Genomic DNA, 9,218 nt, shown 5'->3' with positions numbered 1-9,218 from the left:
GAGAAAAGGGCTCATTTCTCTCCTCTCTCTCACAATCTTGCCTCGTTTTCCGTGTCTGTTCAAACCCGAAGCTCTGGTCTTTTTGGCTCAAGTCCCGAGGGTCGATTTTACTCCCGAGATTCCCGAGAATCCCGAGGAAAATCCGTTTCCCGAGACGAAACTCTGCCCGGTTTCCCACCTCGCTATCTCCAAAACTTTCAAGTGAGTTTCATACCCCTTAATCAACCTTTTTAAATATTTTAAATTCTTTTATATGCTTTCAAGGGGGGGGGGGATTACAAGTAAAACACACGAGTATTATCGTGTGTTACATAAAGAAACTCTTTTATATGCTGTTATATATCCAAATCACATGCAATTTATAAACCTTTAAGGAACTTATATATATATATATATATATATATATATATATATATATATATATATATATATATATATATATAACATATGTTAAAATAGTATTCTATCTTTTGAAATATAAATTTGTTGTAATGCATGTATAAACTAAACTTTTCTTAGATTATTCTTGTCTATCTTAGACTCTACACCAAAAATCTATGCTTTCATAAACAAGTGATTCTTTTTCTAGGTATTTCTAAACAAACAAGACACACTTTTTGAAAACTATAATAGGTATAGTTTTACGAACAGATTTCTAACTCTTATGTACTAGAAACATGAATTTCAAGAAGTTTACTTTCGTATACAAGAACAAAAGTAACATTTTAACAAGTAAATCTGTTTTTAAACCACAGTTTTGTGAGACACTAACTTCATGTACGTTCGAGTACACATTTCATGTCCTGTATTATATACCAGAATCCCTTGAAGGGGGAGCATGGTGTTTGTGTATAGATCTATACGGGCTTGACAACCCGCGCCCTGACTGTTAGCTGCAGTCCACCGTTTGGGGTAACAAACGTCATAACATTCCAACGCCTGAAGAACGTTGTGTATAGGCATTCCGAGTCAATAGTATGGTTATAAAACTCACATGGGGTATTAAAAAGGCATTGATTTACAAGGTTTTCAAACTCATTGGTTATTTTACACTTACATACATTTTGGAAACAAACATTGGTCTTGAGTGAAGGCTACTTTTATACTAGTAGAAAATATAGGAATTTCTAAACACAAACAAACAAAGATAAAACATTTCATTTCATTCAAACATTGTCTTATGTACTAGAAACATGAATTTCAAGAAGTTTACTTTCGTATACAAGAACAAAAGTAACATTTTAACAAGTAAATCTGTTTTTAAACCACAGTTTTGTGAGACACTAACTTCATGTACGTTCGAGTACACATTTCATGTCCTGTATTATATACCAGAATCCCTTGAAGGGGGAGCATGGTGTTTGTGTATAGATCTATACGGGCTTGACAACCCGCGCCCTGACTGTTAGCTGCAGTCCACCGTTTGGGGTAACAAACGTCATAACATTCCAACGCCTGAAGAACGTTGTGTATAGGCATTCCGAGTCAATAGTATGGTTATAAAACTCACATGGGGTATTAAAAAGGCATTGATTTACAAGGTTTTCAAACTCATTGGTTATTTTACACTTACATACATTTTGGAAACAAACATTGGTCTTGAGTGAAGGCTACTTTTATACTAGTACAAAATATAGGAATTTCTAAACACAAACAAACAAAGATAAAACATTTCATTTCATTCAAACATTGTCACTTAAATACTTATGAAATTCACCAGCTTAAATGCTGATCTACTCTTTCAAAATTACTTGTATGTCCCAGGAAATCAGTAATTTCAGGTATTCATTACGCTTTTGATGAAGGGATGCTGCGACGCCAGTTTAATCTCGTATTTTTGACATCATATTGTAATTGAGTTTTGAACATGTAACTTTTGACAAATGTAAACTTTCAATTATATATATGATGGTTGTATTGCTTTCTTTACTATGTATTCATTTGTTACGTTACCACATGAAGTCATCCGCCCCCAAACGTTTCCGCCGTTCAGGTTTGGGGGTGTGACAGATTGGTATCAATGCAATGTTTATAGCGAACTAAGTATATCGAACCACATAAGATATACAAACTATAAATGCTTAAGGGACTAATATTCTCTGACAAAACAAATTTTCTTTTTACGCTTAAGCAGCATTTCGTTCAACTTAAATTGATAGTTCATTTAAGTACAATTACATGCATACAACAAATTATTTTCATGATATCTAACTATACAACAAGTATTTAGACAAGTTGACACTACGATTAAGACTCGATATATGTAATCTGATTTGGGACAAATATAGCGTGATCAACTATATTTGCCCGAGATTGGACCAACGTATATCGAGGAATGATCGTAGTAAGAAACAAGTCAAACCTTACCAAACCATTACAAGAATCAAACACAAGAATTAAAATACTATAGGAGTATTTGCGATCTAAACTAGTTTAACTTACATGTTTTGCATGTTCCGACTTTATTCAATTCTTATAACCCTATTTCTCGTACAGTCAAATGGCTGGATTTCACCACCCTGGCGACCCCTACTTTCCCAACCAAGGCAACGGAGGATGGATCGAAGATGATCCCGAAGAGGACGAGGAACCCATAGAAGTGGGTGATGACTCCGGTACCGACTTAGAGCCGGAAGTTATCGATCCACCACCTATTCAACCTCCCGTCTTCGTAAGGAACTTTCAAGGACCGACTCCCGTCTGGGGAAGTCACCTCCACCATTGGAGCCAACAGCAAAACCTACGCCCTCCCTACGGCATGTGCCGGGACTTCTATGATGTCCGCGGCGGAGGTTCAGCTGATCGAGCACTCCCGGTAATGGTGGGTAAGTTAGCCAATCAGTCCTATCAGTCTGGAGTTCAAGCTAGTCGACTCCGGGATGTCAACGTGGAAGTGCAGGTTCACACTTCTGACATCCGTAGGCTGGACAAGATACAAGACAATGCACAACTCCAAATCGAAGCATTTCAAGCGCAAGTGATTGCAGCCCTCGCTAAACTGAGGGAACAACAAGCCGCTTTTGATAGGCGTCTAATGGAGTCAAAGCAATCAGATGCGGAGTCAAGCTCCAAGCGCAACCTTCGACGCAAGTAGTGCTTGTCAAGGACTCAAATTTTGTTATAGCTTAGGACCTCGGCTAAAAGTCTTTAAATTTCTCGAACTTTGTAATCGGAGACCCTTATAGGGGTCAAATTTTCATGATCGTTGTAACAACTTTTATATTAATATAAGTGGCACTATTACTACTATGTTGAGTATTTCGTTCAAACCTTGAATGGTCTTTGGGAAGCCAAATACTTGTTTCATACCTTCAGTCTTACAAATAACTTTCATTCTTCTATTTTAAGACTCATACTATCATCTGTTGTTGAACTATGGCGATTTAGTTCATGAGACACATACATTTTCTATTCTATGAAATTCTTATCCTTGTCTTTTCAAACTATAGTTGAAGGATGCCTCCGCGTAGAAACCCAAGGCGAAACAACGGTGAAGAAGCACCAGTACCACCACCACCTCCACCACCTCAATTCGATGCTGTTATGTTTCAAGCAGCAGTCACCGCAGCGGTGGCAGCTGCCATGTCACAGATCAATAACACAAGTACTAATGGCTCGGGATCTGGCACACACCCATCCAACCATGGCGAGAGTCATGGACCACCGCGAGAATGTACCTATAAGGACTTCACTAATGCCAAGCCCCGGATATTTTATGGAACTGGTGGTGTGATGGCCCTGAGGCAGTGGATTGAAAGGATGGAGGCAGTCTTTGAAATCTGCTCTTGTCCCGAGCACAGCAAAGTCAAATTTGCAACTTTCACCTTTATTGATAAAGCTTTGACCTGGTGGAATGGCCACGTTAAAGTACTTACCCTAATCGTGGCAAACTCCATAAGCTGGGAGAGCCTGAAAGCCATGATGATGAGAGAATACTGCCCACGAGGAGAGATTCAAAAGCTTGAACACGAGCTATGGACTCTCGGAATGGTTGGTACCGACATCGCTACTTATACCAACAGATTCTGCGAGCTGGCAATCCTTTGTCCAGATATGATTGCTCCAGAGAGGAAGAAGATAGAAAGGTACATCTGGGGACTGACGCCCCAACTTCGATCAAGCGTGTTAGCTTCCAAACCTGACACCTTTGAAAGTGCTAAGGAACTGGCACAATCTCTGATTGACTACGGAGGTCATCAGAACTCAACCACTCATGTACCAGAACCACAGAAAGGAAACAACAACAACAACAACAACTACAACAACAACAACAACAACAACAACAACTATAGCAAGAAGAGGGTGTGGAATAAAGGGAAGGGTGGGTCTTCCCAAGAATCCGCAAAGAAACAACTGGTTTCAGTGAATGCTGCCACTGTACCTACTACAGCCCCTACAAATACCTACCCAACAAAGCCTTATATAGGTAACCTCCCAAAGTTCACCAAATGCAATTACCACCACCATGGACCTTGTCGAGAAATGCAGTGCGCCAACTGCAACATGAAAGGACACACAGCCCGTTTCTGCAAGGAACCCGCAAGGCCGATCACTCAAGTTCCCGGTGCGGGTGTAGGGCAGACTTGCTACGGTTGTGGCGAGGTGGGCCACTATAAGAGGAACTGTCCTAAGGCAGTAGGCACCGGAGGTGTGGGACGAGTTTTGGCAATAGGCCACGACGAAGCTGTAGCTGACCCAACTATAGTTGCTGGTACGTTCTTTCTCGATAATTCATACGCATGCATATTATTCGATAGTGGAGCGGAGAGAAGCTTCGTGAGTCAAAACTTTATTCATTTACTTAAACCTAAACCTAGAAAGTTAGAAAAATCATTCACTGTAGAGATGGCCAATGGAAAAACCGAAAACACTAATTGCATATACATGAGTTGTACGTTAACATTAGACGGCCATTCTTTCCCAATCAATCTCATGCCGGTCCAAATTAAAAGTTTCGACGTCATAGTCGGCATGGATTGGTTGAGTCTTCTTCGCGCCGACATCATGTGCTTTGAGAAAGTAGTCCGTCTTAACCTCCCTAACAACGAAACCTTAGTTATCTACGGCGACAAATCTAGTACAAACCTTCGAATCACTTCGTGCATCCAAGCTCGAAAGTGCTTGCGGAAGGATTGTCGAGCATTCCTAGCGCACATCGTTGATACAAGTCAAGAACTGAAGGACATCAAGAGCATCTTGGTAGTACGCGACTTTCCCGATTTCTTTCCAGAAGAACTACCAGGATTACCACCGCAACGCCAAGTTGAGTTCAGAATCGACTTAATTCCAGGAGCTACCCCAGTAGCGAAGTCGCCTTACCGTCTCGCACCAGCAGAGATGCAGGAACTTTCCAGTCAACTTAATGAACTCCCTCAAAAAGGATTCATAAGACCAAGTTTCTCACCTTGGGGAGCACCGGTCTTGTTTGTAAAGAAAAAAGATGGATCGTTCCGTATGTGTATCGACTACAGAGAACTGAACAAACTTACTGTCAAGAACCGCTATCCTCTACCCCGTATCGACGACCTATTCGATCAACTTCAAGGAGCGAACTACTTCTCAAAGATAGACCTACGATCCGGATATCACCAATTACGAGTTCTAGAGGGGGACATTCCAAAGACAGCTTTCCGAACTCGTTATAGACACTATGAATTCGTAGTGATGCTGTTCGGATTAACCAATGCACCAGCAGTATTTATGGACCTAATGAATAGGGTGTGCCGCCCTTACTTGGATCAGTTCTTCATCGTCTTTATCGATGATATACTTATTTACTCTCGAAGTGAGGAAGAGCATAGTCAGCACCTACGAAAAGTCCTAGAAACACTGCGAACGGAGAAACTCTATGCGAAGTTCTCTAAATGCGAATTTTGGATTCGAAGAGTCGAATTTTTAGGTCACGTTGTTAGCGAGGAAGGTATACACGTGGACCCCTCCAAAATTAAAGCTATTGAGAACTGGTCGGCACCAAAGACACCTACAGAAATTCGTCAATTTCTAGGTCTAGCTGGCTACTATTGCAGATTCATAAAGAACTTTTCGAGCATTGCGAAACCCCTTACTACATTAACCCAGAAAGGTGTGGCCTTTGACTGGGAAGCGAAACAAGAGAAGGCATTCCAAGCACTAAAGCAGGCCTTGTGCACCGCACCGATACTATCCCTCCCCAAGAGATAGAAGACTTCGTAGTGTATTGCGATGCGTCAAATCAAGGACTTGGTTGTGTTCTTATGCAGAGAGGGAAGGTTATCGCTTATGCCTCCCGACAACTTAAGACACACGAAGTGAACTATACGACACACGATCTCGAGTTAGGAGCAGTGGTATTTACTCTGAAGATCTGGAGGCACTACTTATACTGAACAAAGAGTACTATTTTCACCGATCACAAGAGCCTTCAACACATTTTCGATCAGAAGGAACTCAACATGCGACAACGACGATAGGTTGAGTTACTGAATGACTACGAATGCGAAATTCGTTATCATCCTGGCAAGGCCAACGTAGTAGCTGACGCCCTCAGTCGAAAGGAATACACTGGTCGGAGGGTCAAATCTCTGACCATGACCATCCATTCCCACTTATCCACACAAATTAAGGAGGCACAAATGGAAGCTTTGCAACCTGAAAATGTGGCGGGTGAATCGCTGCGAGGAATGGAGAAGAACCTAGAAGTCAAGGGTGGCGGAGCCTACTATCTCATGGACCGAATCTGGACCCCGAAACATGGCGGTTTCAGAAACGTAGTCATGACCGAGGCTCACAACTCAAGATATTCCGTTCACCCGGGTTCAGATAAAATGTATCTGGATCTTAAGAAGCAGTACTGGTGGCCTAACATGAAAGCAGAAATTGCTACCTTCGTGAGTAAATGTCTTACTTGCGCTAAGGTTAAGGTTGACTATCAGAAACCGTCAGGATTACTACAACAACCAGAGATACCAAAATGGAAATGGGAGCGGATTACTATGGACTTCATAACCAAGTTACCCAAGACGACAAGTGGACTCGATACCATATGGGTCATTGTCGACAGATTGACCAAATCCGTGCATTTCCTACCCATCAAGGAGACTGACAAAATGGAGAAGCTTACAAGAACTTACTTAAGGGAAGTAGTGTGACTGCATGGTGTTCCGATATCCATTATCTCCAATCGAGATAGTAGATTCACTTCAAGATTCTGGCAGTCACTACAAGGTTCCCTGGGAACTAGGCTAGACATGAGTACAACCTACCACCCACAAACAGACGGACAAAGTGAGAGAACAATACAAAATTTAGAAGATATGCTGAGAGCCTGTGTGATTGACTTTGGAAAGGCATGGGATATTCATTTACCCCTTGTCGAATTTTCATACAACAATAGTTATCATACAAGCATAAAGGCTGCTCCGTTTGAAGCCCTCTATGGTCGAAAGTGCAGATCCCCTCTGTGCTGGACTGAAGTTGGCGATACCCAGTTAGCTAGAGGAAGAGTTCCTGAAAGCACTCTCACCGGTCCGGAAATCATACGAGAAACGACAGAGAAGATCGTTCAGATTCGTGAACGATTGAAAGCCTCTAGAGACCGACAGAAAAGCTACGCTGACCAAAGGAGGAAACCTTTGGAATTCCAGGTAGGAGACCACGTCTTATTAAAGGTCTCACCGTGGAAGGGTTTAATACGCTTTGGAAAGCATGGGAAACTAAATCCAAGATACGTAGGTCCTTTCGAGATTCTTGCCAGAATCGGCCCTGTTGCTTACAAGCTTAACCTACCGCGCGAACTTAGTAACATCCATCCAACCTTCCACGTCTCAAACTTGAAAAAGTGTCTGTCCGACGAGACTCTTGTTATTCCACTCGACGAGATCGAGATCAACGAGAGCCTCAACTTTGTGGAAGAACCAGTAGAAATCATGGACCGAGAGGTCAAACAAACAAAACAAAGTCGCATACCCATCGTGAAGGTTCGCTGGAACGCCAAGCGGGGACCTGAATTCACATGGGAACGCGAAGATCAGATGAAACAAAAGTACCCTCATCTCTTTCATGTTCACTAGTATCTTTACTACTTTAAATTTCGGGACGAAATTCTCTCTAACGGGGGGATGATGTGACAACCCGATAGTTCAACTCTTTGTAAATGACCAAAAAGGGTCAAGTATTGTAACCACTTTTGAGTAATAAAATTTACTTTCATAATAAAATGTACAAATAGTTCTATTTAATTTCCTTCTATGTTTAAATGTCTTTGAACCATGATCGTACGTGAAAAGAACGCCCAAATCTGACTTCATATAGCGAAGTTATGATTTTTCCAAGTTTGGCTTAGCAACAGACAGCTAAAAACTCGAATCGGAGATAGAGCGACTTTTGGCCGGAATGACCTAAACGAGAATTGAAGGTCTCGACAATGGTATTCCAGCGGTAAAAAGTCTGGCAAAAACCGACATCAGATAAAGAAGTTATGAATTTTCAAAGAAATTCCTTAAACACGATGAGTTTATAATAAATAATAAAAAAATAATTTCGGAATTTGCCGACGTAGTCTAAACGAAAGTTGTAGAGCGTAGTCTCACCTACGCGTGGATATAAAGACCATCGAAAACGGAGTTCGTATGAAGAAGATATGAATTTTTGAAGTTTATTAAATAAATTAATTATTTATTTAAATCAAAATTCGGACATTATCCGAAGGGGAGTTAGCGTCCTCATCCGAGGTACGTGCTGCGTACCCCTGTACGCCCAACGTACCCGAGAGACTTGGCCTCTCATCGTCCACGTCGCCTTATCCGAGGCGTCCGACCCGTCCGACCCGTCCGAAGCATCCGACCCGTCCGACCCGCCGTCCCATCCGACCCGTCTCCCCAGCAACCCGTCCCATCCGACCCGCGTACCCAGCAACCCGTCCCATCCGAAGCCGAGGCAGTCGAGGCTTCGGTCATGCATGACGTACGCGTACGCACTGCGTACGAGCGTACGCCCCACGTACCGAGGCAGACCAGCCTTCCTTTAAATAGGATGCGAGGGCTTCCGAGGAAAGGGATCATTTCTCTCCTCTCTCTCACAATCTTGCCTCGTTTTCCGTGTCCGTTCAAACCCGAAGCTTTGGTCTTTTTGGCTCAAGTCCCGAGGGTCGATTTTACTCCCGAGATTCCCGAGAATCCCGAGAAAAATCCGTTTCCCGAGACGAAACTCTGCCCGGTTTTCCACCTCGCTATCTCCAAAAC

Source organism: Lactuca serriola, chromosome 8 (genome assembly GCF_051521515.1).
Source record: "Lactuca serriola cultivar US96UC23 chromosome 8, Lser_US96UC23_V15, whole genome shotgun sequence".
NCBI classification, from domain to species: domain Eukaryota; kingdom Viridiplantae; phylum Streptophyta; class Magnoliopsida; order Asterales; family Asteraceae; genus Lactuca; species Lactuca serriola.
Note: the sequence above shows the minus strand (reverse complement) of the source record.